A 24,346-nucleotide genomic window follows, 5' to 3' on the forward strand; every position below is an offset into this window, starting at 1 on the left:
CACGTGAAGGAGTAAGGAAAAATCAGTGGGGAAAAAGAACAAAAGAGGGACCGGAAATTAGAAACCACGCCATGAAGTTCCTTTTCTTAGAGCCGGTGTATATAAACGGAGATAATTTCAACGATTCTTCATTTTGTAAAAAATCATTTTTCTCATTAGCAGTGGTATTATTTGTTCGTATCAGCAGGGAAAACAAGAAGCCAACAGCACGCGGTGTTCCCAAGTGGTCACCCACCCGAGTACTAGCAGCGCCCGATGTTGCTTAACTTCGGTGATGGGACGAGAACCGGTGTATTCACATGGTATGGCCGTTGGCGATAACATGAAGGAGTAATTAAAAATTAGTGGAGAAAAATTACAAAATAGGGATCGGAAATTCGAAACCACGATATGAAGTTCCTTTTCTTAGATCTGATGCATATAAACGGAGATAATTTCAACGATTCTTCATTTTCTAAAAAATCATTTTTCTCATTGGCAGTGGTATTATTTGTTCGTATCAGCAGGAAAAACAAGGAGCCAACAGCACGCGATGTTCCCAGGTAGTCACCCACCCAAGTACTAGCAGCGCCCGATGTTGCTTAACTTCGGTGATCGGACGAGAACCGGTGTATTGAACATGGTATGGCCGTTGGCGATAACGTGAAGGAGTAAGGAAAAATCAGTGGAGACAAAGAACAAAAGAGGTATCGGAAATTCGAAACCACGATATGAAGTTCCTTTTCTTAGATCTGATGCATATAAACGGAGATAATTTCAACGATTTTTCATTTTGTAAAAAATCATTTTTCTCATTAGCAGTGGTATTATTTGTTCGTATCAGGAGGGAAAACAAGGAGCCAACAGCACGCGGTGTTCCCATGTGGTCACCCACCCAAGTACTAGCAGCGCCCGATGTTGCTTAACTTCGGTGATCGGACGAGAACCGGTGTATTCAACATGGTATGGCCGTTGGCGATCACGTGAAGGAGTAAGGAAAAATCAGTGGAGAAAAAGAACAAAAGAGGGACCGAAAATTCGAAACCACGCCATGAAGTTCCTTTTCTTAGAGCTGATGCATATAAACGGAGATAATTTCAACGATTCTTCATTTTGTAAAAAATCATTTTTCTCATTAGCAGTGGTATTATTTGTTCGTATCAGCAGGAAAAACCAGAAGCCAACAGCACGCGGTGTTCCCAAGTGGTCACCAACCCGAGTACTAGCAGCGCCCAATGTTGCTTAACTTCGGTGATGGGATGAGTACCGGTGTATTCACATGGTATGGCCGTTGGCGATAACATGAAGGAGTAATTAAAAATTAGTGGAGAAAAATTACAAAATAGGGATCGGAAATTCGAAACCACGATATGAAGTTCCTTTTCTTAGATCTGATGCATATAAGTGAAGATTATTTCAACGATTCTTGATTTTGTAAAATTCATTTTTCTCATTCGCAGTGGTATTATTTGTTCTTATCAGTGCGGAAAACAAGGAGCCAACAGCACGCGGTGTTCCCATGTGGTCACCCACCCAAGTACTAGCAGCGCCCGATGTTGCTTAACTTCGGTGATCGGACGAGAACCGGTGTATTCAACATGGTATGGCCGTTGGCGATCACGTGAAGGAGTAAGGAAAAATCAGTGGAGAAAAAGAACAAAAGAGGGACCGAAAATTCGAAACCACGCCATGAAGTTCCTTTTCTTAGAGCTGATGCATATAAACGGAGATAATTTCAACGATTCTTCATTTTCTAAAAAATCATTTTTCTCATTGGCAGTGGTATTATTTGTTCGTATCAGCAGGAAAAACAAGGAGCCAACAGCACGCGGTGTTCCCAGGTGGTCACCCACCCAAGTACTAGCAGCGCCCGATGTTGCTTAACTTCGGTGATCGGACGAGAACCGGTGTATTCAACATGGTATGGCCGTTGGCGATCACGTGAAGGAGTAAGGAAAAATCAGTGGAGACAAAGAACAAAAGAGGTATCGGAAATTCGAAACCACGCCATGAAGTTCCTTTTCTTAGAGCTGATGCATATAAACGAAGATTATTTCAACGATTCTTCATTCTGTAAAATTCATTTTTCTCATTCGCAGTGGTAATATTTGTTCTTATCAGTGCGGGAAACAAGGAGCCAACAGCACGCGGTGTTCCCAGGTGGTCACCCACCCAAGTACTAGCAGCGCCCGATGTTGCTTAACTTCGGTGTTCGGACGAGAACCGTTGTATTCAACATGGTATGGCCGTTGGCGATAACGTGAAGGAGTAAGGAAAAATCAGTGGAGAAAAAGAACAAAAGAGGGACCGGAAATTCGAAACCACGCCATGAAGTTCCTTTTCTTAGAGCGGATGCATATAAACGGAGATAATTTCAACGATTCTTCATTTTCTAAAAAATCATTTTTCTCATTAGCAGTGGTATTATTTGTTCGTATCAGCAGGAAAAGCAAGAAGCCTACAGCACGCGGTGTTCCCAAGTGGTCACCCACCCGATTACTAGCAGCGCCCGATGTTGCTTATCTTCGGTGATCGGACGAGAACCGGTGTATTCAACATGGTATGGCCGTTGGCGATAACGTGAAGGAGTAAGGAAAAATCAGTGGAGAAAAAGAACAAAAGAGGGACCGGAAATTCGAAACCACGCCATGAAGTTCCTTTTCTTAGAGCCGGTGCATATAAACGGAGATAATTTCAACGATTCTTCATTTTGTAAAAAATCATTTTTCTCATTAGCAGTGGTATTATTTGTTCGTATCAGCAGGAAAAACAAGAAGCCAACAGCACGCGGTGTTCCCAAGTGGTCACCCACCCGAGTACTAGCAGCGCCCGATGTTGCTTAACTTCGGTGATGGGACGAGAACCGGTGTATTCACATGGTATGGCCGTTGGCGATAACATGAAGGAGTAAGGAAAAATCAGTGGAGAAAAAGAACAAAAGAGGGACCGAAAATTCGAAACCACGCCATGAAGTTCCTTTTCTTAGAGCTGATGCATATAAACGGAGATAATTTCAACGATTCTTCATTTTCTAAAAAATCATTTTTCTCATTGGCAGTGGTATTATTTGTTCGTATCAGCAGGAAAAACAAGGAGCCAACAGCACGCGGTGTTCCCAGGTAGTCACCCACCCAAGTACTAGCAGCGCCCGATGTTGCTTAACTTCGGTGATCGAACGTGAACCGGTGTATTCAACATGGTATGGCCGTTGGCGATAACGTGAAGGAGTAAGGAATAATCAGTGGAGAAAAAGAACAAAAGAGGGACCGGAAATTCGAAACCACGCCATGAAATTCCTTTTCTTGGAGCTGATGCATATAAACGGAGATAATTTCAACGATTCTTCATTTTCTAAAAAATCATTTTTCTCATTGGCAGTGGTATTATTTGTTCGTATCAGCAGGAAAAACAAGGAGCCAACAGCACGCGGTGTTCCCAGGTAGTCACCCACCCAAGTACTAGCAGCGCCCGATGTTGCTTAACTTCGGTGATCGGACGAGAACCGGTGTATTGAACATGGTATGGCCGTTGGCGATAACGTGAAGGAGTAAGGAAAAATCAGTGGAGACAAAGAACAAAAGAGGTATCGGAAATTCGAAACCACGATATGAAGTTCCTTTTCTTAGATCTGATGCATATAAACGGAGATAATTTCAACGATTTTTCATTTTGTAAAAAATCATTTTTCTCATTAGCAGTGGTATTATTTGTTCGTATCAGGAGGGAAAACAAGGAGCCAACAGCACGCGGTGTTCCCATGTGGTCACCCACCCAAGTACTAGCAGCGCCCGATGTTGCTTAACTTCGGTGATCGGACGAGAACCGGTGTATTCAACATGGTATGGCCGTTGGCGATCACGTGAAGGAGTAAGGAATAATCAGTGGAGAAAAAGAACAAAAGAGGGACCGGAAATTCGAAACCACGCCATGAAATTCCTTTTCTTGGAGCTGATGCATATAAACGGAGATAATTTCAACGATTCTTCATTTTCTAAAAAATCATTTTTCTCATTGGCAGTGGTATTATTTGTTCGTATCAGCAGGAAAAACAAGGAGCCAACAGCACGCGGTGTTCCCAGGTAGTCACCCACCCAAGTACTAGCAGCGCCCGATGTTGCTTAACTTCGGTGATCGGACGAGAACCGGTGTATTGAACATGGTATGGCCGTTGGCGATAACGTGAAGGAGTAAGGAAAAATCAGTGGAGACAAAGAACAAAAGAGGTATCGGAAATTCGAAACCACGATATGAAGTTCCTTTTCTTAGATCTGATGCATATAAACGGAGATAATTTCAACGATTTTTCATTTTGTAAAAAATCATTTTTCTCATTAGCAGTGGTATTATTTGTTCGTATCAGGAGGGAAAACAAGGAGCCAACAGCACGCGGTGTTCCCATGTGGTCACCCACCCAAGTACTAGCAGCGCCCGATGTTGCTTAACTTCGGTGATCGGACGAGAACCGGTGTATTCAACATGCTATGGCCGTTGGCGATCACGTGAAGGAGTAAGGAAAAATCAGTGGAGAAAAAGAACAAAAGAGGGACCGAAAATTCGAAACCACGCCATGAAGTTCCTTTTCTTAGAGCTGATGCATATAAACGGAGATAATTTCAACGATTCTTCATTTTGTAAAAAGTCATTTTTCTCATTGGCAGTGGTATTATTTGTTCGTATCAGCAGGAAAAACAAGGAGCCAACAGCACGCGGTGTTCCCAGGTAGTCACCCACCCAAGTACTAGCAGCGCCCGATGTTGCTTAACTTCGGTGATCGAACGTGAACCGGTGTATTCAACATGGTATGGCCGTTGGCGATAACGTGAGGGAGTAAGGAAAAATCAGTGGAGAAAAAGAACAAAAGAGGGACCGAAAATTCGAAACCACGCCATGAAGTTCCTTTTCTTAGAGCTGATGCATATAAACGGAGATAATTTCAACGATTCTTCATTTTCTAAAAAATCATTTTTCTCATTGGCAGTGGTATTATTTGTTCGTATCAGCAGGAAAAACAAGGAGCCAACAGCACGCGGTGTTCCCAGGTAGTCACCCACCCAAGTACTAGCAGCGCCCGATGTTGCTTAACTTCGGTGATGGGACGAGAACCGGTGTATTCACATGGTATGGCCGTTGGCGATAACATGAAGGAGTAATTAAAAATTAGTGGAGAAAAATTACAAAATAGGGATCGGAAATTCGAAACCACGATATGAAGTTCCTTTTCTTAGATCTGATGCATATAAACGAAGATAATTTCAACGATTTTTCATTTTGTAAAAAATCATTTTTCTCATTAGCAGTGGTATTATTTGTTCTTATCAGGAGGGAAAACAAGGAGCCAACAGCACGCGGTGTTCCCATGTGGTCACCCACCCAAGTACTAGCAGCGCCCGATGTTGCTTAACTTCGGTGATCGGACGAGAACCGGTGTATTCAACATGGTATGGCCGTTGGCGATCACGTGAAGGAGTAAGGAAAAATCAGTGGAGACAAAGAACAAAAGAGGTATCGGAAATTCGAAACCACGATATGAAGTTCCTTTTCTTAGATCTGATGCATATAAACGGAGATAATTTCAACGATTTTTCATTTTGTAAAAAATCATTTTTCTCATTAGCAGTGGTATTATTTGTTCGTATCAGGAGGGAAAACAAGGAGCCAACAGCACGCGGTGTTCCCATGTGGTCACCCACCCATGTACTAGCAGCGCCCGATGTTGCTTAACTTCGGTGATCGAACGAGAACCGGTGTATTCAACATGGTATGGCCGTTGGCGATCACGTGAAGGAGTAAGGAAAAATCAGTGGAGAAAAAGAACAAAAGAGGGACCGAAAATTCGAAACCACGCCATGAAGTTCCTTTTCTTAGAGCTGATGCATATAAACGGAGATAATTTCAACGATTCTTCATTTTCTAAAAAATCATTTTTCTCATTGGCAGTGGTATTATTTGTTCGTATCAGCAGGAAAAACAAGGAGCCAACAGCACGCGGTGTTCCCAGGTAGTCACCCACCCAAGTACTAGCAGCGCCCGATGTTGCTTAACTTCGGTGATCGGACGAGAACCGGTGTATTGAACATGGTATGGCCGTTGGCGATAACGTGAAGGAGTAAGGAAAAATCAGTGGAGACAAAGAACAAAAGAGGTATCGGAAATTCGAAACCACGCCATGAAGTTCCTTTTCTTAGAGCTGGTGCATATAAACGGAGATAATTTCAACTATTCTTCATTTTGTAAAAAATCATTTTTCTCATTAGCAGTAGTATTATTTGTTCGTGGCAGCAGGAAAAACAAGAAGCCAACAGCACGCGGTGTTCCCAAGTGGTCACCCACCCGAGTACTAGCAGCGCCCGATGTTGCTTAACTTCGGTGATCGGACGAGAACCGGTGTATTCAACATGGTATGGCCGTTGGCGATCACGCGAAGGAGTAAGGAAAAATCAGTGGAGAAAAAGAACAAAAGAGGGACCGAAAATCCGAAACCACGCCATGAAGTTCCTTTTCTTAGAGCTGATGGATATAAACGGAGATAATTTCAACGATTCTTCATTTTGTAAAAAATCATTTTTCTCATTAGCAGTGGTATTATTTGTTCGTATCAGCAGGAAAAACAAGAAGCCAACAGCACGCGGTGTTCCCAAGTGGTCACCAACCCGAGTACTAGCAGCGCCCAATGTTGCTTAACTTCGGTGATGGGATGAGTACCGGTGTATTCACATGGTATGGCCTTTGGCGATAACATGAAGGAGTAATTAAAAATTAGTGGAGAAAAATTACAAAATAGGGATCGGAAATTCGAAACCACGATATGAAGTTCCTTTTCTTAGATCTGATGCATATAAGTGAAGATTATTTCAACGATTCTTGATTTTGTAAAATTCATTTTTCTCATTCGCAGCGGTATTATTTGTTCTTATCAGTGCGGAAAACAAGGAGCCAACAGCACGAGGTGTTCCCAGGTGGTCACCCACCCAAGTACTAGCAGCGCCCGATGTTGCTTAACTTCGGTGATCGGACGTGAACCGGTGTATTGAACATGGTATGGCCGTTGGCGATAACGTGAAGGAGTAAGGAATAATCAGTGGAAAAAGAACAAAAGAGGGACCGAAAATTCGAAACCACGCCATGAAGTTCCTTTTCTTAGAGCTGATGCATATAAACGGAGATAATTTCAACGATTCTTCATTTTCTAAAAAATCATTTTTCTCATTGGCAGTGGTATTATTTGTTCGTATCAGCAGGAAAAACAAGGAGCCAACAGCACGCGGTGTTCCCAGGTAGTCACCCACCCACGTACTAGCAGCGCCCGATGTTGCTTAACTTCGGTGATCGGACGAGAACCGGTGTATTGAACATGGTATGGCCGTTGGCGATAACGTGAAGGAGTAAGGAAAAATCAGTGGAGACAAAGAACAAAAGAGGTATCGGAAATTCGAAACCACGCCATGAAGTTCCTTTTCTTAGAGCTGGTGCATATAAACGGAGATAATTTCAACTATTCTTCATTTTGTAAAAAATCATTTTTCTCATTAGCAGTAGTATTATTTGTTCGTGGCAGCAGGAAAAACAAGAAGCCAACAGCACGCGGTGTTCCCAAGTGGTCACCCACCCGAGTACTAGCAGCGCCCGATGTTGCTTAACTTCGGTGATCGGACGAGAACCGGTGTATTCAACATGGTATGGCCGTTGGCGATCACGCGAAGGAGTAAGGAAAAATCAGTGGAGAAAAAGAACAAAAGAGGGACCGAAAATCCGAAACCACGCCATGAAGTTCCTTTTCTTAGATCTGATGCATATAAGTGAAGATTATTTCAACGATTCTTGATTTTGTAAAATTCATTTTTCTCATTCGCAGTGGTATTATTTGTTCTTATCAGTGCGGAAAACAAGGAGCCAACAGCACGAGGTGTTCCCAGGTGGTCACCCACCCAAGTACTAGCAGCGCCCGATGTTGCTTAACTTCGGTGATCGGACGAGAACCGGTGTATTCAACATGGTATGGCCGTTGGCGATAACGTGAAGGAGTAAGGAATAATCAGTGGAAAAAGAACAAAAGAGGGACAGGAAATTCGAAACCACGCCATGAAGTTCCTTTTCCTAGAGCTGGTGCATATAAACGGAGATAATTTCAACGATTCTTCATTTTGTAAAAAATCATTTTTCTCATTAGCAGTGGTATTATTTGTTCGTGTCAGCAGGAAAAACAAGAAGCCAACAGCACGCGGTGTTCCCAAGTGGTCACCCACCCGAGTACTAGCAGCGCCCGATGTTGCTTAACTTCGGTGATCGGACGAGAACCGGTGTATTCAACATGGTATGGCCGTTGGCGATCACGTGAAGGAGTAAGGAAAAATCAGTGGGGAAAAAGAACAAAAGAGGGACCGGAAATTAGAAACCACGCCATGAAGTTCCTTTTCTTAGAGCCGGTGCATATAAACGGAGATAATTTCAACGATTCTTCATTTTGTAAAAAATCATTTTTCTCATTACCAGTGGTATTATTTGTTCGTATCAGCAGGGAAAACAAGAAGCCAACAGCACGCGGTGTTCCCAAGTGGTCACCCACCCGAGTACTAGCAGCGCCCGATGTTGCTTAACTTCGGTGATGGGACGAGAACCGGTGTATTCACATGGTATGGCCGTTGGCGATAACATGAAGGAGTAATTAAAAATTAGTGGAGAAAAATTACAAAATAGGGATCGGAAATTCGAAACCACGATATGAAGTTCCTTTTCTTAGATCTGATGCATATAAACGGAGATAATTTCAACGATTCTTCATTTTCTAAAAAATCATTTTTCTCATTGGCAGTGGTATTATTTGTTCGTATCAGCAGGAAAAACAAGGAGCCAACAGCACGCGATGTTCCCAGGTAGTCACCCACCCAAGTACTAGCAGCGCCCGATGTTGCTTAACTTCGGTGATCGGACGAGAACCGGTGTATTGAACATGGTATGGCCGTTGGCGATAACGTGAAGGAGTAAGGAAAAATCAGTGGAGACAAAGAACAAAAGAGGTATCGGAAATTCGAAACCACGATATGAAGTTCCTTTTCTTAGATCTGATGCATATAAACGGAGATAATTTCAACGATTTTTCATTTTGTAAAAAATCATTTTTCTCATTAGCAGTGGTATTATTTGTTCGTATCAGGAGGGAAAACAAGGAGCCAACAGCACGCGGTGTTCCCATGTGGTTACCCACCCAAGTACTAGCAGCGCCCGATGTTGCTTAACTTCGGTGATCGGACGAGAACCGGTGTATTCAACATGGTATGGCCGTTGGCGATCACGTGAAGGAGTAAGGAAAAATCAGTGGAGACAAAGAACAAAAGAGGTATCGGAAATTCGAAACCACGATATGAAGTTCCTTTTCTTAGATCTGATGCATATAAACGGAGATAATTTCAACGATTTTTCATTTTGTAAAAAATCATTTTTCTCATTAGCAGTGGTATTATTTGTTCGTATCAGGAGGGAAAACAAGGAGCCAACAGCACGCGGTGTTCCCATGTGGTTACCCACCCAAGTACTAGCAGCGCCCGATGTTGCTTAACTTCGGTGATCGGACGAGAACCGGTGTATTCAACATGGTATGGCCGTTGGCGATCACGTGAAGGAGTAAGGAAAAATCAGTGGGGAAAAAGAACAAAAGAGGGACCGAAAATTCGAAACCACGCCATGAAGTTCCTTTTCTTAGAGCTGATGCATATAAACGGAGATAATTTCAACGATTCTTCATTTTCTAAAAAATCATTTTTCTCATTGGCAGTGGTATTATTTGTTCGTATCAGCAGGAAAAACAAGAAGCCAACAGCACGCGGTGTTCCCAAGTGGTCACCAACCCGAGTACTAGTAGCGCCCAATGTTGCTTAACTTCGGTGATGGGATGAGTACCGGTGTATTCACATGGTATGGCCGTTGGCGATAACATGAAGGAGTAATTAAAAATTAGTGGAGAAAAATTACAAAATAGGGATCGGAAATTCGAAACCACGATATGAAGTTCCTTTTCTTAGATCTGATGCATATAAGTGAAGATTATTTCAACGATTCTTGATTTTGTAAAATTCATTTTTCTCATTCGCAGTGGTATTATTTGTTCTTATCAGTGCGGAAAACAAGGAGCCAACAGCACGCGGTGTTCCCATGTGGTCACCCACCCAAGTACTAGCAGCGCCCGATGTTGCTTAACTTCGGTGATCGGACGAGAACCGGTGTATTCAACATGGTATGGCCGTTGGCGATCACGTGAAGGAGTAAGGAAAAATCAGTGGAGAAAAAGAACAAAAGAGGGACCGAAAATTCGAAACCACGCCATGAAGTTCCTTTTCTTAGAGCTGATGCATATAAACGGAGATAATTTCAACGATTCTTCATTTTCTAAAAAATCATTTTTCTCATTGGCAGTGGTATTATTTGTTCGTATCAGCAGGAAAAACAAGGAGCCAACAGCACGCGGTGTTCCCAGGTGGTCACCCACCCAAGTACTAGCAGCGCCCGATGTTGCTTAACTTCGGTGATCGGACGAGAACCGGTGTATTCAACATGGTATGGCCGTTGGCGATCACGTGAAGGAGTAAGGAAAAATCAGTGGAGACAAAGAACAAAAGAGGTATCGGAAATTCGAAACCACGCCATGAAGTTCCTTTTCTTAGAGCTGATGCATATAAACGAAGATTATTTCAACGATTCTTCATTCTGTAAAATTCATTTTTCTCATTCGCAGTGGTAATATTTGTTCTTATCAGTGCGGGAAACAAGGAGCCAACAGCACGCGGTGTTCCCAGGTGGTCACCCACCCAAGTACTAGCAGCGCCCGATGTTGCTTAACTTCGGTGTTCGGACGAGAACCGTTGTATTCAACATGGTATGGCCGTTGGCGATAACGTGAAGGAGTAAGGAAAAATCAGTGGAGAAAAAGAACAAAAGAGGGACCGGAAATTCGAAACCACGCCATGAAGTTCCTTTTCTTAGAGCGGATGCATATAAACGGAGATAATTTCAACGATTCTTCATTTTCTAAAAAATCATTTTTCTCATTAGCAGTGGTATTATTTGTTCGTATCAGCAGGAAAAGCAAGAAGCCTACAGCACGCGGTGTTCCCAAGTGGTCACCCACCCGATTACTAGCAGCGCCCGATGTTGCTTATCTTCGGTGATCGGACGAGAACCGGTGTATTCAACATGGTATGGCCGTTGGCGATAACGTGAAGGAGTAAGGAAAAATCAGTGGAGAAAAAGAACAAAAGAGGGACCGGAAATTCGAAACCACGCCATGAAGTTCCTTTTCTTAGAGCCGGTGCATATAAACGGAGATAATTTCAACGATTCTTCATTTTGTAAAAAATCATTTTTCTCATTAGCAGTGGTATTATTTGTTCGTATCAGCAGGAAAAACAAGAAGCCAACAGCACGCGGTGTTCCCAAGTGGTCACCCACCCGAGTACTAGCAGCGCCCGATGTTGCTTAACTTCGGTGATGGGACGAGAACCGGTGTATTCACATGGTATGGCCGTTGGCGATAACATGAAGGAGTAAGGAAAAATCAGTGGAGAAAAAGAACAAAAGAGGGACCGAAAATTCGAAACCACGCCATGAAGTTCCTTTTCTTAGAGCTGATGCATATAAACGGAGATAATTTCAACGATTCTTCATTTTCTAAAAAATCATTTTTCTCATTGGCAGTGGTATTATTTGTTCGTATCAGCAGGAAAAACAAGGAGCCAACAGCACGCGGTGTTCCCAGGTAGTCACCCACCCAAGTACTAGCAGCGCCCGATGTTGCTTAACTTCGGTGATCGAACGTGAACCGGTGTATTCAACATGGTATGGCCGTTGGCGATAACGTGAAGGAGTAAGGAATAATCAGTGGAGAAAAAGAACAAAAGAGGGACCGGAAATTCGAAACCACGCCATGAAATTCCTTTTCTTGGAGCTGATGCATATAAACGGAGATAATTTCAACGATTCTTCATTTTCTAAAAAATCATTTTTCTCATTGGCAGTGGTATTATTTGTTCGTATCAGCAGGAAAAACAAGGAGCCAACAGCACGCGGTGTTCCCAGGTAGTCACCCACCCAAGTACTAGCAGCGCCCGATGTTGCTTAACTTCGGTGATCGGACGAGAACCGGTGTATTGAACATGGTATGGCCGTTGGCGATAACGTGAAGGAGTAAGGAAAAATCAGTGGAGACAAAGAACAAAAGAGGTATCGGAAATTCGAAACCACGATATGAAGTTCCTTTTCTTAGATCTGATGCATATAAACGGAGATAATTTCAACGATTTTTCATTTTGTAAAAAATCATTTTTCTCATTAGCAGTGGTATTATTTGTTCGTATCAGGAGGGAAAACAAGGAGCCAACAGCACGCGGTGTTCCCATGTGGTCACCCACCCAAGTACTAGCAGCGCCCGATGTTGCTTAACTTCGGTGATCGGACGAGAACCGGTGTATTCAACATGGTATGGCCGTTGGCGATCACGTGAAGGAGTAAGGAAAAATCAGTGGAGAAAAAGAACAAAAGAGGGACCGAAAATTCGAAACCACGCCATGAAGTTCCTTTTCTTAGAGCTGATGCATATAAACGGAGATAATTTCAACGATTCTTCATTTTGTAAAAAGTCATTTTTCTCATTGGCAGTGGTATTATTTGTTCGTATCAGCAGGAAAAACAAGGAGCCAACAGCACGCGGTGTTCCCAGGTAGTCACCCACCCAAGTACTAGCAGCGCCCGATGTTGCTTAACTTCGGTGATCGAACGTGAACCGGTGTATTCAACATGGTATGGCCGTTGGCGATAACTTGAGGGAGTAAGGAATAATCAGTGGAGAAAAAGAACAAAAGAGGGACCGGAAATTCGAAACCACGCCATGAAGTTCCTTTTCTTAGAGCCGGTGCATATAAACGGAGATAATTTCAACGATTCTTCATTTTGTAAAAAATCATTTTTCTCATTAGCAGTGGTATTATTTGTTCGTATCAGCAGGGAAAACAAGAAGCCAACAGCACGCGGTGTTCCCAAGTGGTCACCCACCCGAGTACTAGCAGCGCCCGATGTTGCTTAACTTCGGTGATGGGACGAGAACCGGTGTATTCACATGGTATGGCCGTTGGCGATAACATGAAGGAGTAATTAAAAATTAGTGGAGAAAAATTACAAAAGAGGGACCGGAAATTCGAAACCACGCCATGAAATTCCTTTTCTTGGAGCTGATGCATATAAACGGAGATAATTTCAACGATTCTTCATTTTCTAAAAAATCATTTTTCTCATTGGCAGTGGTATTATTTGTTCGTATCAGCAGGAAAAACAAGGAGCCAACAGCACGCGGTGTTCCCAGGTAGTCACCCACCCAAGTACTAGCAGCGCCCGATGTTGCTTAACTTCGGTGATCGGACGAGAACCGGTGTATTGAACATGGTATGGCCGTTGGCGATAACGTGAAGGAGTAAGGAAAAATCAGTGGAGACAAAGAACAAAAGAGGTATCGGAAATTCGAAACCACGATATGAAGTTCCTTTTCTTAGATCTGATGCATATAAACGGAGATAATTTCAACGATTTTTCATTTTGTAAAAAATCATTTTTCTCATTAGCAGTGGTATTATTTGTTCGTATCAGGAGGGAAAACAAGGAGCCAACAGCACGCGGTGTTCCCATGTGGTCACCCACCCAAGTACTAGCAGCGCCCGATGTTGCTTAACTTCGGTGATCGGACGAGAACCGGTGTATTCAACATGGTATGGCCGTTGGCGATCACGTGAAGGAGTAAGGAATAATCAGTGGAGAAAAAGAACAAAAGAGGGACCGGAAATTCGAAACCACGCCATGAAATTCCTTTTCTTGGAGCTGATGCATATAAACGGAGATAATTTCAACGATTCTTCATTTTCTAAAAAATCATTTTTCTCATTGGCAGTGGTATTATTTGTTCGTATCAGCAGGAAAAACAAGGAGCCAACAGCACGCGGTGTTCCCAGGTAGTCACCCACCCAAGTACTAGCAGCGCCCGATGTTGCTTAACTTCGGTGATCGGACGAGAACCGGTGTATTGAACATGGTATGGCCGTTGGCGATAACGTGAAGGAGTAAGGAAAAATCAGTGGAGACAAAGAACAAAAGAGGTATCGGAAATTCGAAACCACGATATGAAGTTCCTTTTCTTAGATCTGATGCATATAAACGGAGATAATTTCAACGATTTTTCATTTTGTAAAAAATCATTTTTCTCATTAGCAGTGGTATTATTTGTTCGTATCAGGAGGGAAAACAAGGAGCCAACAGCACGCGGTGTTCCCATGTGGTCACCCACCCAAGTACTAGCAGCGCCCGATGTTGCTTAACTTCGGTGATCGGACGAGAACCGGTGTATTCAACATGGTATGGCCGTTGGCGATCACGTGAAGGAGTAAGGAAAAATCAGTGGAGAAAAAGAACAAAAGAGGGACCGAAAATTCGAAACCACGCCATGAAGTTCCTTTTCTTAGAGCTGATGCATATAAACGGAGATAATTTCAACGATTCTTCATTTTGTAAAAAGTCATTTTTCTCATTGGCAGTGGTATTATTTGTTCGTATCAGCAGGAAAAACAAGGAGCCAACAGCACGCGGTGTTCCCAGGTAGTCACCCACCCAAGTACTAGCAGCGCCCGATGTTGCTTAACTTCGGTGATCGAACGTGAACCGGTGTATTCAACATGGTATGGCCGTTGGCGATAACGTGAGGGAGTAAGGAATAATCAGTGGAGAAAAAGAACAAAAGAGGGACCGGAAATTCGAAACCACGCCATGAAGTTCCTTTTCTTAGAGCCGGTGCATATAAACGGAGATAATTTCAACGATTCTTCATTTTGTAAAAAATCATTTTTCTCATTAGCAGTGGTATTATTTGTTCGTATCAGCAGGGAAAACAAGAAGCCAACAGCACGCGGTGTTCCCAAGTGGTCACCCACCCGAGTACTAGCATCGCCCGATGTTGCTTAACTTCGGTGATGGGACGAGAACCGGTGTATTCACATGGTATGGCCGTTGGCAATAACATGAAGGAGTAATTAAAAATTAGTGGAGAAAAATTACAAAATAGGGATCGGAAATTCGAAACCACGATATGAAGTTCCTTTTCTTAGATCTGATGGATATAAACGGAGATAATTTCAACGATTCTTCATTTTGTAAAAAATCATTTTTCTCATTAGCAGTGGTATTATTTGTTCGTATCAGCAGGAAAAACAAGAAGCCAACAGCACGCGGTGTTCCCAAGTGGTCACCAACCCGAGTACTAGCAGCGCCCAATGTTGCTTAACTTCGGTGATGGGATGAGTACCGGTGTATTCACATGGTATGGCCGTTGGCGATAACATGAAGGAGTAATTAAAAATTAGTGGAGAAAAATTACAAAATAGGGATCGGAAATTCGAAACCACGATATGAAGTTCCTTTTCTTAGATCTGATGCATATAAGTGAAGATTATTTCAACGATTCTTGATTTTGTAAAATTCATTTTTCTCATTCGCAGTGGTATTATTTGTTCTTATCAGTGCGGAAAACAAGGAGCCAACAGCACGAGGTGTTCCCAGGTGGTCACCCACCCAAGTACTAGCAGAGCCCGATGTTGCTTAACTTCGGTGATCGGACGAGAACCGGTGTATTGAACATGGTATGGCCGTTGGCGATAACGTGAAGGAGTAAGGAATAATCAGTGGAAAAAGAACAAAAGAGGGACCGAAAATTCGAAACCACGCCATGAAGTTCCTTTTCTTAGAGCTGATGCATATAAACGGAGATAATTTCAACGATTCTTCATTTTCAAAAAAATCATTTTTCTCATTGGCAGTGGTATTATTTGTTCGTATCAGCAGGAAAAACAAGGAGCCAACAGCACGCGGTGTTCCCAGGTAGTCACCCACCCAAGTACTAGCAGCGCCCGATGTTGCTTAACTTCGGTGATCGGACGAGAACCGGTGTATTGAACATGGTATGGCCGTTGGCGATAACGTGAAGGAGTAAGGAAAAATCAGTGGAGACAAAGAACAAAAGAGGTATCGGAAATTCGAAACCACGCCATGAAGTTCCTTTTCTTAGAGCTGGTGCATATAAACGGAGATAATTTCAACTATTCTTCATTTTGTAAAAAATCATTTTTCTCATTAGCAGTAGTATTATTTGTTCGTGGCAGCAGGAAAAACAAGAAGCCAACAGCACGCGGTGTTCCCAAGTGGTCACCCACCCGAGTACTAGCAGCGCCCGATGTTGCTTAACTTCGGTGATCGGACGAGAACCGGTGTATTCAACATGGTATGGCCGTTGGCGATCACGCGAAGGAGTAAGGAAAAATCAGTGGAGAAAAAGAACAAAAGAGGGACCGAAAATCCGAAACCACGCCATGAAGTTCCTTTTCTTAGAGCTGATGGATATAAACGGAGATAATTTCAACGATTCTTCATTTTGTAAAAAATCATTTTTCTCATTAGCAGTGGTATTATTTGTTCGTATCAGCAGGAAAAACAAGAAGCCAACAGCACGCGGTGTTCCCAAGTGGTCACCAACCCGAGTACTAGCAGCGCCCAATGTTGCTTAACTTCGGTGATGGGATGAGTACCGGTGTATTCACATGGTATGGCCGTTGGCGATAACATGAAGGAGTAATTAAAAATTAGTGGAGAAAAATTACAAAATAGGGATCGGAAATTCGAAACCACGATATGAAGTTCCTTTTCTTAGATCTGATGCATATAAGTGAAGATTATTTCAACGATTCTTGATTTTGTAAAATTCATTTTTCTCATTCGCAGTGGTATTATTTGTTCTTATCAGTGCGGAAAACAAGGAGCCAACAGCACGAGGTGTTCCCAGGTGGTCACCCACCCAAGTACTAGCAGCGCCCGATGTTGCTTAACTTCGGTGATCGGACGAGAACCGGTGTATTGAACATGGTATGGCCGTTGGCGATAACTTGAAGGAGTAAGGAATAATCAGTGGAAAAAGAACAAAAGAGGGACCGAAAATTCGAAACCACGCCATGAAGTTCCTTTTCCTAGAGCTGGTGCATATAAACGGAGATAATTTCAACGATTCTTCATTTTCTAAAAAATCATTTTTCTCATTAGCAGTGGTATTATTTATTCGTGTCAGCAGGAAAAACAAGAAGCCAACAGCACGCGGTGTTCCCAAGTGGTCACCCACCCGAGTACTAGCAGCGCCCGATGTTGCTTAACTTCGGTGATCGGACGAGAACCGGTGTATTCAACATGGTATGGCCGTTGGCGATCACGTGAAGGAGTAAGGAAAAATCAGTGGAGAAAAAGAACAAAAGAGGGACCGGAAATTAGAAACCACGCCATGAAGTTCCTTTTCTTTGAGCCGGTGCATATAAACGGAGATAATTTCAACGATTCTTCATTTTGTAAAAAATCATTTTTCTCATTAGCAGTGGTATTATTTGTTCGTATCAGGAGGGAAAACAAGGAGCCAACAGCACGCGGTGTTCCCATGTGGTCACCCACCCAAGTACTAGCAGCGCCCGATGTTGCTTAACTTCGGTGATCGGACGAGAACCGGTGTATTCAACATGGTATGGCCGTTGGCGATCACGTGAAGGAGTAATTAAAAATTAGTGGAGAAAAATTACAAAATAGGGATCGGAAATTCGAAACCACGATATGAAGTTCCTTTTCTTAGATCTGATGCATATAAACGGAGATAATTTCAACGATTTTTCATTTTGTAAAAAATCATTTTTCTCATTAGCAGTGGTATTATTTGTTCTTATCAGGAGGGAAAACAAGGAGCCAACAGCACGCGGTGTTCCCATGTGGTCACCCACCCAAGTACTAGCAGCGCCCGATGTTGCTTAACTTCGGTGATCGGACGAGAACCGGTGTATTGAACATGGTATGGCCGTTGGCGATCACGTGAAGGAGTAAGGAAAAATCAGTGGAGACAAAGAACAAAAGAGGTATCGGAAATTCGAAACCACGATATGAAGTTCCTTTTCTTAGATCTGATGCATATAAACGGAGATAATTTCAACGATTTTTCATTTTGTAAAAAATCATTTTTCTCATTAGCAGTGGTATTATTTGTTCGTATCAGGAGGGAAAACAAGGAGCCAACAGCACGCGGTGTTCCCATGTGGTCACCCACCCAAGTACTAGCAGCGCCCGATGTTGCTTAACTTCGGTGATCGGACGAGAACCGGTGTATTCAACATGGTATGGCCGTTGGCGATCACGTGAAGGAGTAAGGAAAAATCAGTGGAGAAAAAGAACAAAAGAGGGACCGAAAATTCGAAACCACGCCATGAAGTTCCTTTTCTTAGAGCTGATGCATATAAACGGAGATAATTTTAACGATTCTTCATTTTCTAAAAAATCATTTTTCTCATTGGCAGTGGTATTATTTGTTCGTATCAGCAGGAAAAACAAGGAGCCAACAGCACGCGGTGTTCCCAGGTAGTCACCCACCCAAGTACTAGCAGTGCCCGATGTTGCTTAACTTCGGTGATCGGACGAGAACCGGTGTATTCAACATGGTATGGCCGTTGGCGATCACGCGAAGGAGTAAGGAAAAATCAGTGGAGACAAAGAACAAAAGAGGTATCGGAAATTCGAAACCACGATATGAAGTTCCTTTTCTTAGATCTGATGCATATAAACGGAGATAATTTCAACGATTTTTCATTTTGTAAAAAATCATTTTTCTCATTAGCAGTGGTATTATTTGTTCTTATCAGGAGGGAAAACAAGGAGCCAACAGCACGCGGTGTTCCCATGTGGTCACCCACCCAAGTACTAGCAGCGCCCGATGTTGCTTAACTTCGGTGATCGGACGAGAACCGGTGTATTGAACATGGTATGGCCGTTGGCGATCACGTGAAGGAGTAAGGAAAAATCAGTGGAGACAAAGAACAAAAGAGGTATCGGAAATTCGAAACCACGATATGAAGTTCCTTTTCTTAGATCTGATGCATATAAACGGAGATAATTTCAACGATTTTTCATTTTGTAAAAAATCATTTTTCTCATTAGCAGTGGTATTATTTGTTCGTATCAGGAGGGAAAACAAGGAGCCAACAGCACGCGGTGTTCCCATGTGGTCACCCACCCAAGTACTAGCAGCGCCCGATGTTGCTTAACTTCGGTGATCGGACGAGAACCGGTGTATTCAACATGGTATGGCCGTTGGCGATCACGTGAAGGAGTAAGGAAAAATCAGTGGAGAAAAAGAACAAAAGAGGGACCGAAAATTCGAAACCACGCCATGAAGTTCCTTTTCTTAGAGCTGATGCATATAAACGGAGATAATTTTAACGATTCTTCATTTTCTAAAAAATCATTTTTCTCATTGGCAGTGGTATTATTTGTTCGTATCAGCAGGAAAAACAAGGAGCCAACAGCACGCGGTGTTCCCAGGTAGTCACCCACCCAAGTACTAGCAGTGCCCGATGTTGCTTAACTTCGGTGATCGGACGAGAACCGGTGTATTGAACATGGTATGGCCGTTGGCGATAACGGGAAGGAGTAAGGAAAAATCAGTGGAGACAAAGAACAAAAGAGGTATCGGAAATTCGAAACCACGATATGAAGTTCCTTTTCTTAGAGCTGGTGCATATAAACGGAGATAATTTCAACTATTCTTCATTTTGTAAAAAATCATTTTTCTCATTAGCAGTAGTATTATTTGTTCGTGGCAGCAGGAAAAACAAGAAGCCAACAGCACGCGGTGTTCCCAAGTGGTCACCCACCCGAGTACTAGCAGCGCCCGATGTTGCTTAACTTCGGTGATCGGACGAGAACCGGTGTATTCAACATGGTATGGCCGTTGGCGATCACGCGAAGGAGTAAGGAAAAATCAGTGGAGAAAAAGAACAAAAGAGGGACCGAAAATCCGAAACCACGCCATGAAGTTCCTTTTCTTAGAGCTGATGGATATAAACGGAGATAATTTCAACGATTCTTCATTTTGTAAAAAATCATTTTTCTCATTAGCAGTGGTATTATTTGTTCGTATCAGCAGGAAAAACAAGAAGCCAACAGCACGCGGTGTTCCCAAGTGGTCACCAACCCGAGTACTAGCAGCGCCCAATGTTGCTTAACTTCGGTGATTGGATGAGTACCGGTGTATTCACATGGTATGGCCGTTGGCGATAACATGAAGGAGTAATTAAAAATTAGTGGAGAAAAATTACAAAATAGGGATCGGAAATTCGAAACCACGATATGAAGTTCCTTTTCTTAGATCTGATGCATATAAACGGAGATAATTTCAACGATTTTTCATTTTGTAAAAGATCATTTTTCTCATTAGCAGTGGTATTATTTGTTCGTATCAGGAGGGAAAACAAGGAGCCAACAGCACGCGGTGTTCCCATGTGGGCACCCACCCAAGTACTAGCAGCGCCCGATGTTGCTTAACTTCGGTGATCGGACAAGAACCGTTGTATTGAACATGGTATGGCCGTTGGCGATAACGTGAAGGAGTAAGGAAAAATCAGTGGAGACAAAGAACAAAAGTGGTATCGGAAATTCGAAACCACGCCATGAAGTTCCTTTTCTTAGAGCTGATGCATATAAGTGAAGATTATTTCAACGATTCTTGATTTTGTAAAATTCATTTTTCTCATTCGCAGTGGTATTATTTGTTCTTATCAGTGCGGAAAACAAGGAGCCAACAGCACGAGGTGTTCCCAGGTGGTCACCCACCGAAGTACTAGCAGCGCCCGATGTTGCTTAACTTCGGTGATCGGACGAGAACCGGTGTATTCAACATGGTATGGCCGTTGGCGATCACGTGAAGGAGTAAGGAAAAATCAGTGGAGAAAAAGAACAAAAGAGGGACCGAAAATTCGAAACCACGCCATGAAGTTCCTTTTCTTAGAGCTGATGCATATAAACGGACATAATTTCAACGATTCTTCATTTTGTAAAAAATAATTTTTCTCATTAGCAGTGGTATTATTTGTTCGTATCAGCAGGAAAAACAAGGAGGCAACAGCACGCAGTGTTCCCAGGTGGTCACCCACCCAAGTACTAGCAGCGCCCGATGTTGCTTAACTTCGGTGATCGGACGAGAACCGGTGTATTCAACATGGTATGGCCGTTGGCGATCACGTGAAGGAGTAAGGAAAAATCAGTGGAGAAAAAGAACAAAAGAGGGACCGAAAATTCGAAACCACGCCATGAAGTTCCTTTTCTTAGAGCTGATGCATATAAACGGAGATAATTTCAACGATTCTTCATTTTGTAAAAAGTCATTTTTCTCATTGGCAGTGGTATTATTTGTTCGTATCAGCAGGAAAAACAAGGAGCCAACAGCACGCGGTGTTCCCAGGTAGTCACCCACCCAAGTACTAGCAGTGCCCGATGTTGCTTAACTTCGGTGATCGGACGAGAACCGGTGTATTGAACATGGTATGGCCGTTGGCGATAACGTGAAGGAGTAAGGAAAAATCAGTGGAGACAAAGAACAAAAGAGGTATCGGAAATTCGAAACCACGATATGAAGTTCCTTTTCTTAGATCTGATGCATATAAACGGAGATAATTTCAACGATTTTTCATTTTGTAAAAAATCATTTTTCTCATTAGCAGTGGTATTATTTGTTCGTATCAGGAGGGAAAACAAGGAGCCAACAGCACGCGGTGTTCCCATGTGGTCACCCACCCAAGTACTAGCAGCGCCCGATGTTGCTTAACTTCGGTGATCGGACGAGAACCGGTGTATTCAACATGGTATGGCCGTTGGCGATCACGTGAAGGAGTAAGGAAAAATCAGTGGAGAAAAAGAACAAAAGAGGGACCGAAAATTCGAAACCACGCCATGAAGTTCCTTTTTTTAGAGCTGATGCATATAAACGGAGATAATTTCAACGATTCTTCATTTTCTAAAAAATCATTTTTCTCATTGGCAGTGGTATTATTTGTTCGTATCAGCAGGAAAAACAAGGAGCCAACAGCACGCGGTGTTCCCAGGTAGTCACCCACCCAAGTACTAGCAGCGCCCGATGTTGCTTAACTTCGGTGATCGGACGAGAACCGGTGTATTGAACATGGTATGGCCGTTGGCGATAACGTGAAGGAGTAAGGAAAAATCAGTGGAGACAAAGAACAAAAGAGGGACCGGAAATTCGAAACCACGCCATGAAGTTCCTTTTCTTAGAGCTGATGCATATAAACGGAGATAATTTCAACGATTCTTCATTTTGTAAAATTCATTTTTCTCATTGGCAGTGGTATTATTTGTTCGTATCAGCAGGAAAAACAAGGAGCCAACAGCACGCGGTGTTCCCAGGTGGTCACCCACCCAAGTACTAGCAGCACCCGATGTTGCTTAACTTCGGTGATCGGACGAGAACCGGTGTATTCAACATGGTATGGCCGTTGGCGATAGCGTAAAGGAGTAAGGAAAAATCAGTGGAGACAAAGAACAAAAGAGGTATCGGAAATTCGAAACCACGATATGAAGTTCCTTTTCTTAGATCTGATGCATATAAACGGAGATAATTTCAACGATTTTTCATTTTGTAAAAAATCATTTTTCTCATTAGCAGTGGTATTATTTGTTCGTATCAGGAGGGAAAACAAGGAGCCAACAGCACGCGGTGTTCCCATGTGGTCACCCACCCAAGTACTAGCAGCGCCCGATGTTGCTTAACTTCGGTGATCGGTCGAGAACCGGTGTATTCAACATGGTATGGCCGCTGGCGATCACGTGAAGGAGTAAGGAAAAATCAGTGGAGAAAAAGAACAAAAGAGGGACCGAAAATTCGAAACCACGCCATGAAGTTCCTTTTCTTAGAGCTGATGCATATAAACGGAGATAATTTCAACGATTCTTCATTTTCTAAAAAATCATTTTTCTCATTGGCAGTGGTATTATTTGTTTGTATCAGCAGGAAAAACAAGGAGCCAACAGCACGCGGTGTTCCCAGGTAGTCACCCACACAAGTACTAGCAGCGCCCGATGTTGCTTAACTTCGGTGATCGGACGAGAACCGGTGTATTGAACATGGTATGGCCGTTGGCGATAACGTGAAGGAGTAAGGAAAAATCAGTGGAGACAAAGAACAAAAGAGGTATCGGAAATTCGAAACCACGCCATGAAGTTCCTTTTCTTAGAGCTGATGCATATAAACGGACATAATTTCAACGATTCTTCATTTTGTAAAAAATAATTTTTCTCATTAGCAGTGGTATTATTTGTTCGTATCAGCAGGAAAAACAAGGAGGCAACAGCACGCAGTGTTCCCAGGTGGTCACCCACCCAAGTACTAGCAGCGCCCGATGTTGCTTAACTTCGGTGATCGGACGAGAACCGGTGTATTCAACATAGTATGGCCGTTGGCGATAACGTGAAGGAGTAAGGAAAAATCAGTGGAGAAAAAGAACAAAAGAGGGACCGAAAATTCGAAAATACGCCACGAAGTTCCTTTTCTTAGAGCTGATGCATATAAACGAAGTTTATTTGTACGATTCTTCATTTTGTAAAAAATCATTTTTCTCATTAGCAGTGGTATTATTTGTTCGTATTAGCAGGAAAAACAAGGAGCCAACAGCACGCGGTGTTCCCAGGTAGTCACCCACCCAAGTACTAGCAGCGCCCGATGTTGCTTAACTTCGGTGATCGGACGAGAACCGGTGTATTGAACATGGTATGGCCGTTGGCGATAACGTGAAGGAGTAAGGAAAAATCAGTGGAGACAAAGAACAAAAGAGATATCGGAAATTCGAAACCACGCCATGAAGTTCCTTTTCTTAGAGCTGATGCATATAAACGGAGATAATTTCAACGATTCTTCATTTTGTAAAATTCATTTTTCTCATTGGCAGTGGTATTATTTGTTCGTATCAGCAGGAAAAACAAGGAGCCAACAGCACGCGGTGTTCCCAGGTGGTCACCCACCCAAGTACTAGCAGCACCCGATGTTGCTTAACTTCGGTGATCGGACGAGAACCGGTGTATTCAACATGGTATGGCCGTTGGCGATAGCGTAAAGGAGTAAGGAAAAATCAGTGGAGACAAAGAACAAAAGAGGTATCGGAAATTCGAAACCACGATATGAAGTTCCTTTTCTTAGATCTGATGCATATAAACGGAGATAATTTCAACGATTTTTCATTTTGTAAAAAATCATTTTTCTCATTAGCAGTGGTATTATTTGTTCGTATCAGGAGGGAAAACAAGGAGCCAACAGCACGCGGTGTTCCCATGTGGTCACCCACCCAAGTACTAGCAGCGCCCGATGTTGCTTAACTTCGGTGATCGGTCGAGAACCGGTGTATTCAACATGGTATGGCCGCTGGCGATCACGTGAAGGAGTAAGGAAAAATCAGTGGAGAAAAAGAACAAAAGAGGGACCGAAAAT

General features: G+C 42.8%; 54 non-coding genes and 22 pseudogenes across 54 annotated transcripts; all 76 read right to left on the reverse strand.

Annotated features, from left to right (window-relative positions):
- Nucleotides 1-198: 198 nt before the first annotated feature.
- Nucleotides 199-316, reverse strand: LOC149064250 (5S ribosomal RNA; annotated as a pseudogene).
- A 201-nt stretch (nucleotides 317-517) lies between these two features.
- On the reverse strand, nucleotides 518-636 carry LOC149064251 (5S ribosomal RNA; annotated as a pseudogene).
- A 201-nt stretch (nucleotides 637-837) lies between these two features.
- LOC149064252 (5S ribosomal RNA) lies at nucleotides 838-956 on the reverse strand. Its single transcript, XR_016195768.1, has one exon. It is a non-coding gene; the product is annotated as a 5S ribosomal RNA (ribosomal RNA).
- Nucleotides 957-1,157: 201 nt separating this feature from the next.
- LOC149064253 (5S ribosomal RNA) lies at nucleotides 1,158-1,275 on the reverse strand (annotated as a pseudogene).
- A 200-nt stretch (nucleotides 1,276-1,475) lies between these two features.
- On the reverse strand, nucleotides 1,476-1,594 carry LOC149064254 (5S ribosomal RNA). Its single transcript, XR_016195769.1, has one exon. It is a non-coding gene; the product is annotated as a 5S ribosomal RNA (ribosomal RNA).
- Nucleotides 1,595-1,795: 201 nt separating this feature from the next.
- On the reverse strand, nucleotides 1,796-1,914 carry LOC149064255 (5S ribosomal RNA). The gene has a single exon (XR_016196073.1). It is a non-coding gene; the product is annotated as a 5S ribosomal RNA (ribosomal RNA).
- A 200-nt stretch (nucleotides 1,915-2,114) lies between these two features.
- LOC149064256 (5S ribosomal RNA) lies at nucleotides 2,115-2,233 on the reverse strand. The gene has a single exon (XR_016195883.1). It is a non-coding gene; the product is annotated as a 5S ribosomal RNA (ribosomal RNA).
- A 201-nt stretch (nucleotides 2,234-2,434) lies between these two features.
- LOC149064257 (5S ribosomal RNA) lies at nucleotides 2,435-2,553 on the reverse strand (annotated as a pseudogene).
- Nucleotides 2,554-2,754: 201 nt separating this feature from the next.
- Nucleotides 2,755-2,872, reverse strand: LOC149064258 (5S ribosomal RNA; annotated as a pseudogene).
- Nucleotides 2,873-3,073: 201 nt separating this feature from the next.
- LOC149064259 (5S ribosomal RNA) lies at nucleotides 3,074-3,192 on the reverse strand. Its single transcript, XR_016195927.1, has one exon. It is a non-coding gene; the product is annotated as a 5S ribosomal RNA (ribosomal RNA).
- A 201-nt stretch (nucleotides 3,193-3,393) lies between these two features.
- On the reverse strand, nucleotides 3,394-3,512 carry LOC149064260 (5S ribosomal RNA). The gene has a single exon (XR_016196017.1). It is a non-coding gene; the product is annotated as a 5S ribosomal RNA (ribosomal RNA).
- Nucleotides 3,513-3,713: 201 nt separating this feature from the next.
- Nucleotides 3,714-3,832, reverse strand: LOC149064261 (5S ribosomal RNA). Its single transcript, XR_016195770.1, has one exon. It is a non-coding gene; the product is annotated as a 5S ribosomal RNA (ribosomal RNA).
- A 201-nt stretch (nucleotides 3,833-4,033) lies between these two features.
- Nucleotides 4,034-4,152, reverse strand: LOC149064262 (5S ribosomal RNA). The gene has a single exon (XR_016196019.1). It is a non-coding gene; the product is annotated as a 5S ribosomal RNA (ribosomal RNA).
- A 201-nt stretch (nucleotides 4,153-4,353) lies between these two features.
- LOC149064263 (5S ribosomal RNA) lies at nucleotides 4,354-4,472 on the reverse strand. The gene has a single exon (XR_016195903.1). It is a non-coding gene; the product is annotated as a 5S ribosomal RNA (ribosomal RNA).
- A 201-nt stretch (nucleotides 4,473-4,673) lies between these two features.
- On the reverse strand, nucleotides 4,674-4,792 carry LOC149064264 (5S ribosomal RNA). Its single transcript, XR_016195928.1, has one exon. It is a non-coding gene; the product is annotated as a 5S ribosomal RNA (ribosomal RNA).
- Nucleotides 4,793-4,993: 201 nt separating this feature from the next.
- On the reverse strand, nucleotides 4,994-5,111 carry LOC149064265 (5S ribosomal RNA; annotated as a pseudogene).
- A 201-nt stretch (nucleotides 5,112-5,312) lies between these two features.
- On the reverse strand, nucleotides 5,313-5,431 carry LOC149064266 (5S ribosomal RNA). Its single transcript, XR_016195771.1, has one exon. It is a non-coding gene; the product is annotated as a 5S ribosomal RNA (ribosomal RNA).
- Nucleotides 5,432-5,632: 201 nt separating this feature from the next.
- On the reverse strand, nucleotides 5,633-5,751 carry LOC149064267 (5S ribosomal RNA). The gene has a single exon (XR_016195908.1). It is a non-coding gene; the product is annotated as a 5S ribosomal RNA (ribosomal RNA).
- Nucleotides 5,752-5,952: 201 nt separating this feature from the next.
- LOC149064268 (5S ribosomal RNA) lies at nucleotides 5,953-6,071 on the reverse strand. The gene has a single exon (XR_016196020.1). It is a non-coding gene; the product is annotated as a 5S ribosomal RNA (ribosomal RNA).
- A 201-nt stretch (nucleotides 6,072-6,272) lies between these two features.
- On the reverse strand, nucleotides 6,273-6,391 carry LOC149064269 (5S ribosomal RNA). The gene has a single exon (XR_016195837.1). It is a non-coding gene; the product is annotated as a 5S ribosomal RNA (ribosomal RNA).
- Nucleotides 6,392-6,592: 201 nt separating this feature from the next.
- On the reverse strand, nucleotides 6,593-6,710 carry LOC149064270 (5S ribosomal RNA; annotated as a pseudogene).
- A 200-nt stretch (nucleotides 6,711-6,910) lies between these two features.
- Nucleotides 6,911-7,029, reverse strand: LOC149064271 (5S ribosomal RNA). The gene has a single exon (XR_016195972.1). It is a non-coding gene; the product is annotated as a 5S ribosomal RNA (ribosomal RNA).
- Nucleotides 7,030-7,228: 199 nt separating this feature from the next.
- LOC149064272 (5S ribosomal RNA) lies at nucleotides 7,229-7,347 on the reverse strand (annotated as a pseudogene).
- Nucleotides 7,348-7,548: 201 nt separating this feature from the next.
- LOC149064273 (5S ribosomal RNA) lies at nucleotides 7,549-7,667 on the reverse strand. Its single transcript, XR_016195838.1, has one exon. It is a non-coding gene; the product is annotated as a 5S ribosomal RNA (ribosomal RNA).
- A 200-nt stretch (nucleotides 7,668-7,867) lies between these two features.
- On the reverse strand, nucleotides 7,868-7,986 carry LOC149064274 (5S ribosomal RNA). The gene has a single exon (XR_016195907.1). It is a non-coding gene; the product is annotated as a 5S ribosomal RNA (ribosomal RNA).
- Nucleotides 7,987-8,185: 199 nt separating this feature from the next.
- Nucleotides 8,186-8,304, reverse strand: LOC149064275 (5S ribosomal RNA). Its single transcript, XR_016195839.1, has one exon. It is a non-coding gene; the product is annotated as a 5S ribosomal RNA (ribosomal RNA).
- A 201-nt stretch (nucleotides 8,305-8,505) lies between these two features.
- Nucleotides 8,506-8,623, reverse strand: LOC149064276 (5S ribosomal RNA; annotated as a pseudogene).
- Nucleotides 8,624-8,824: 201 nt separating this feature from the next.
- Nucleotides 8,825-8,943, reverse strand: LOC149064277 (5S ribosomal RNA; annotated as a pseudogene).
- A 201-nt stretch (nucleotides 8,944-9,144) lies between these two features.
- Nucleotides 9,145-9,263, reverse strand: LOC149064278 (5S ribosomal RNA). Its single transcript, XR_016195848.1, has one exon. It is a non-coding gene; the product is annotated as a 5S ribosomal RNA (ribosomal RNA).
- A 201-nt stretch (nucleotides 9,264-9,464) lies between these two features.
- Nucleotides 9,465-9,583, reverse strand: LOC149064279 (5S ribosomal RNA). Its single transcript, XR_016195849.1, has one exon. It is a non-coding gene; the product is annotated as a 5S ribosomal RNA (ribosomal RNA).
- Nucleotides 9,584-9,784: 201 nt separating this feature from the next.
- On the reverse strand, nucleotides 9,785-9,902 carry LOC149064280 (5S ribosomal RNA; annotated as a pseudogene).
- A 200-nt stretch (nucleotides 9,903-10,102) lies between these two features.
- LOC149064281 (5S ribosomal RNA) lies at nucleotides 10,103-10,221 on the reverse strand. Its single transcript, XR_016195772.1, has one exon. It is a non-coding gene; the product is annotated as a 5S ribosomal RNA (ribosomal RNA).
- Nucleotides 10,222-10,422: 201 nt separating this feature from the next.
- Nucleotides 10,423-10,541, reverse strand: LOC149064282 (5S ribosomal RNA). Its single transcript, XR_016196074.1, has one exon. It is a non-coding gene; the product is annotated as a 5S ribosomal RNA (ribosomal RNA).
- A 200-nt stretch (nucleotides 10,542-10,741) lies between these two features.
- LOC149064283 (5S ribosomal RNA) lies at nucleotides 10,742-10,860 on the reverse strand. The gene has a single exon (XR_016195884.1). It is a non-coding gene; the product is annotated as a 5S ribosomal RNA (ribosomal RNA).
- A 201-nt stretch (nucleotides 10,861-11,061) lies between these two features.
- Nucleotides 11,062-11,180, reverse strand: LOC149064284 (5S ribosomal RNA; annotated as a pseudogene).
- Nucleotides 11,181-11,381: 201 nt separating this feature from the next.
- LOC149064285 (5S ribosomal RNA) lies at nucleotides 11,382-11,499 on the reverse strand (annotated as a pseudogene).
- A 201-nt stretch (nucleotides 11,500-11,700) lies between these two features.
- LOC149064286 (5S ribosomal RNA) lies at nucleotides 11,701-11,819 on the reverse strand. Its single transcript, XR_016195930.1, has one exon. It is a non-coding gene; the product is annotated as a 5S ribosomal RNA (ribosomal RNA).
- A 201-nt stretch (nucleotides 11,820-12,020) lies between these two features.
- LOC149064287 (5S ribosomal RNA) lies at nucleotides 12,021-12,139 on the reverse strand. Its single transcript, XR_016196021.1, has one exon. It is a non-coding gene; the product is annotated as a 5S ribosomal RNA (ribosomal RNA).
- A 201-nt stretch (nucleotides 12,140-12,340) lies between these two features.
- Nucleotides 12,341-12,459, reverse strand: LOC149064288 (5S ribosomal RNA). The gene has a single exon (XR_016195774.1). It is a non-coding gene; the product is annotated as a 5S ribosomal RNA (ribosomal RNA).
- Nucleotides 12,460-12,660: 201 nt separating this feature from the next.
- Nucleotides 12,661-12,779, reverse strand: LOC149064289 (5S ribosomal RNA). Its single transcript, XR_016195931.1, has one exon. It is a non-coding gene; the product is annotated as a 5S ribosomal RNA (ribosomal RNA).
- A 201-nt stretch (nucleotides 12,780-12,980) lies between these two features.
- Nucleotides 12,981-13,098, reverse strand: LOC149064290 (5S ribosomal RNA; annotated as a pseudogene).
- Nucleotides 13,099-13,299: 201 nt separating this feature from the next.
- Nucleotides 13,300-13,418, reverse strand: LOC149064291 (5S ribosomal RNA). Its single transcript, XR_016196022.1, has one exon. It is a non-coding gene; the product is annotated as a 5S ribosomal RNA (ribosomal RNA).
- A 201-nt stretch (nucleotides 13,419-13,619) lies between these two features.
- Nucleotides 13,620-13,738, reverse strand: LOC149064292 (5S ribosomal RNA). Its single transcript, XR_016195775.1, has one exon. It is a non-coding gene; the product is annotated as a 5S ribosomal RNA (ribosomal RNA).
- A 201-nt stretch (nucleotides 13,739-13,939) lies between these two features.
- Nucleotides 13,940-14,058, reverse strand: LOC149064293 (5S ribosomal RNA). Its single transcript, XR_016196023.1, has one exon. It is a non-coding gene; the product is annotated as a 5S ribosomal RNA (ribosomal RNA).
- Nucleotides 14,059-14,259: 201 nt separating this feature from the next.
- Nucleotides 14,260-14,378, reverse strand: LOC149064294 (5S ribosomal RNA). Its single transcript, XR_016195776.1, has one exon. It is a non-coding gene; the product is annotated as a 5S ribosomal RNA (ribosomal RNA).
- Nucleotides 14,379-14,579: 201 nt separating this feature from the next.
- On the reverse strand, nucleotides 14,580-14,698 carry LOC149064295 (5S ribosomal RNA). The gene has a single exon (XR_016195932.1). It is a non-coding gene; the product is annotated as a 5S ribosomal RNA (ribosomal RNA).
- A 201-nt stretch (nucleotides 14,699-14,899) lies between these two features.
- Nucleotides 14,900-15,017, reverse strand: LOC149064296 (5S ribosomal RNA; annotated as a pseudogene).
- Nucleotides 15,018-15,218: 201 nt separating this feature from the next.
- LOC149064297 (5S ribosomal RNA) lies at nucleotides 15,219-15,336 on the reverse strand (annotated as a pseudogene).
- A 200-nt stretch (nucleotides 15,337-15,536) lies between these two features.
- On the reverse strand, nucleotides 15,537-15,655 carry LOC149064298 (5S ribosomal RNA). Its single transcript, XR_016196068.1, has one exon. It is a non-coding gene; the product is annotated as a 5S ribosomal RNA (ribosomal RNA).
- Nucleotides 15,656-15,854: 199 nt separating this feature from the next.
- Nucleotides 15,855-15,973, reverse strand: LOC149064299 (5S ribosomal RNA). Its single transcript, XR_016196024.1, has one exon. It is a non-coding gene; the product is annotated as a 5S ribosomal RNA (ribosomal RNA).
- A 201-nt stretch (nucleotides 15,974-16,174) lies between these two features.
- On the reverse strand, nucleotides 16,175-16,293 carry LOC149064300 (5S ribosomal RNA). Its single transcript, XR_016195841.1, has one exon. It is a non-coding gene; the product is annotated as a 5S ribosomal RNA (ribosomal RNA).
- Nucleotides 16,294-16,494: 201 nt separating this feature from the next.
- On the reverse strand, nucleotides 16,495-16,612 carry LOC149064301 (5S ribosomal RNA; annotated as a pseudogene).
- Nucleotides 16,613-16,812: 200 nt separating this feature from the next.
- On the reverse strand, nucleotides 16,813-16,931 carry LOC149064302 (5S ribosomal RNA). The gene has a single exon (XR_016195945.1). It is a non-coding gene; the product is annotated as a 5S ribosomal RNA (ribosomal RNA).
- Nucleotides 16,932-17,130: 199 nt separating this feature from the next.
- LOC149064303 (5S ribosomal RNA) lies at nucleotides 17,131-17,249 on the reverse strand. Its single transcript, XR_016195842.1, has one exon. It is a non-coding gene; the product is annotated as a 5S ribosomal RNA (ribosomal RNA).
- Nucleotides 17,250-17,450: 201 nt separating this feature from the next.
- Nucleotides 17,451-17,569, reverse strand: LOC149064304 (5S ribosomal RNA). The gene has a single exon (XR_016195777.1). It is a non-coding gene; the product is annotated as a 5S ribosomal RNA (ribosomal RNA).
- A 201-nt stretch (nucleotides 17,570-17,770) lies between these two features.
- Nucleotides 17,771-17,889, reverse strand: LOC149064305 (5S ribosomal RNA). The gene has a single exon (XR_016195966.1). It is a non-coding gene; the product is annotated as a 5S ribosomal RNA (ribosomal RNA).
- A 201-nt stretch (nucleotides 17,890-18,090) lies between these two features.
- On the reverse strand, nucleotides 18,091-18,209 carry LOC149064306 (5S ribosomal RNA). Its single transcript, XR_016195778.1, has one exon. It is a non-coding gene; the product is annotated as a 5S ribosomal RNA (ribosomal RNA).
- A 201-nt stretch (nucleotides 18,210-18,410) lies between these two features.
- LOC149064307 (5S ribosomal RNA) lies at nucleotides 18,411-18,529 on the reverse strand. Its single transcript, XR_016195984.1, has one exon. It is a non-coding gene; the product is annotated as a 5S ribosomal RNA (ribosomal RNA).
- A 201-nt stretch (nucleotides 18,530-18,730) lies between these two features.
- LOC149064308 (5S ribosomal RNA) lies at nucleotides 18,731-18,849 on the reverse strand. The gene has a single exon (XR_016195967.1). It is a non-coding gene; the product is annotated as a 5S ribosomal RNA (ribosomal RNA).
- A 201-nt stretch (nucleotides 18,850-19,050) lies between these two features.
- Nucleotides 19,051-19,169, reverse strand: LOC149064309 (5S ribosomal RNA). The gene has a single exon (XR_016195779.1). It is a non-coding gene; the product is annotated as a 5S ribosomal RNA (ribosomal RNA).
- A 201-nt stretch (nucleotides 19,170-19,370) lies between these two features.
- On the reverse strand, nucleotides 19,371-19,489 carry LOC149064310 (5S ribosomal RNA; annotated as a pseudogene).
- Nucleotides 19,490-19,690: 201 nt separating this feature from the next.
- LOC149064311 (5S ribosomal RNA) lies at nucleotides 19,691-19,809 on the reverse strand. The gene has a single exon (XR_016195843.1). It is a non-coding gene; the product is annotated as a 5S ribosomal RNA (ribosomal RNA).
- A 201-nt stretch (nucleotides 19,810-20,010) lies between these two features.
- On the reverse strand, nucleotides 20,011-20,128 carry LOC149064312 (5S ribosomal RNA; annotated as a pseudogene).
- Nucleotides 20,129-20,329: 201 nt separating this feature from the next.
- On the reverse strand, nucleotides 20,330-20,448 carry LOC149064313 (5S ribosomal RNA; annotated as a pseudogene).
- Nucleotides 20,449-20,648: 200 nt separating this feature from the next.
- On the reverse strand, nucleotides 20,649-20,767 carry LOC149064314 (5S ribosomal RNA). Its single transcript, XR_016196077.1, has one exon. It is a non-coding gene; the product is annotated as a 5S ribosomal RNA (ribosomal RNA).
- A 201-nt stretch (nucleotides 20,768-20,968) lies between these two features.
- LOC149064315 (5S ribosomal RNA) lies at nucleotides 20,969-21,087 on the reverse strand. Its single transcript, XR_016195901.1, has one exon. It is a non-coding gene; the product is annotated as a 5S ribosomal RNA (ribosomal RNA).
- Nucleotides 21,088-21,288: 201 nt separating this feature from the next.
- Nucleotides 21,289-21,407, reverse strand: LOC149064316 (5S ribosomal RNA; annotated as a pseudogene).
- Nucleotides 21,408-21,608: 201 nt separating this feature from the next.
- On the reverse strand, nucleotides 21,609-21,727 carry LOC149064317 (5S ribosomal RNA). The gene has a single exon (XR_016195780.1). It is a non-coding gene; the product is annotated as a 5S ribosomal RNA (ribosomal RNA).
- A 201-nt stretch (nucleotides 21,728-21,928) lies between these two features.
- Nucleotides 21,929-22,047, reverse strand: LOC149064318 (5S ribosomal RNA). The gene has a single exon (XR_016196025.1). It is a non-coding gene; the product is annotated as a 5S ribosomal RNA (ribosomal RNA).
- Nucleotides 22,048-22,247: 200 nt separating this feature from the next.
- On the reverse strand, nucleotides 22,248-22,366 carry LOC149064319 (5S ribosomal RNA). The gene has a single exon (XR_016195879.1). It is a non-coding gene; the product is annotated as a 5S ribosomal RNA (ribosomal RNA).
- Nucleotides 22,367-22,567: 201 nt separating this feature from the next.
- LOC149064320 (5S ribosomal RNA) lies at nucleotides 22,568-22,686 on the reverse strand. The gene has a single exon (XR_016195963.1). It is a non-coding gene; the product is annotated as a 5S ribosomal RNA (ribosomal RNA).
- A 201-nt stretch (nucleotides 22,687-22,887) lies between these two features.
- On the reverse strand, nucleotides 22,888-23,006 carry LOC149064321 (5S ribosomal RNA; annotated as a pseudogene).
- A 201-nt stretch (nucleotides 23,007-23,207) lies between these two features.
- Nucleotides 23,208-23,326, reverse strand: LOC149064322 (5S ribosomal RNA). Its single transcript, XR_016195975.1, has one exon. It is a non-coding gene; the product is annotated as a 5S ribosomal RNA (ribosomal RNA).
- A 201-nt stretch (nucleotides 23,327-23,527) lies between these two features.
- LOC149064323 (5S ribosomal RNA) lies at nucleotides 23,528-23,646 on the reverse strand. The gene has a single exon (XR_016196026.1). It is a non-coding gene; the product is annotated as a 5S ribosomal RNA (ribosomal RNA).
- Nucleotides 23,647-23,846: 200 nt separating this feature from the next.
- On the reverse strand, nucleotides 23,847-23,965 carry LOC149064324 (5S ribosomal RNA). Its single transcript, XR_016195880.1, has one exon. It is a non-coding gene; the product is annotated as a 5S ribosomal RNA (ribosomal RNA).
- Nucleotides 23,966-24,166: 201 nt separating this feature from the next.
- Nucleotides 24,167-24,285, reverse strand: LOC149064325 (5S ribosomal RNA). The gene has a single exon (XR_016195964.1). It is a non-coding gene; the product is annotated as a 5S ribosomal RNA (ribosomal RNA).
- Nucleotides 24,286-24,346: the final 61 nt, after the last annotated feature.

This window comes from Pholcus phalangioides, unplaced genomic scaffold (genome assembly GCF_987345545.1).
Source record: "Pholcus phalangioides strain wild (caught in Gottingen) unplaced genomic scaffold, Ppha-v1.0 ptg000042l_1, whole genome shotgun sequence".
NCBI lineage: Eukaryota > Metazoa > Arthropoda > Arachnida > Araneae > Pholcidae > Pholcus > Pholcus phalangioides.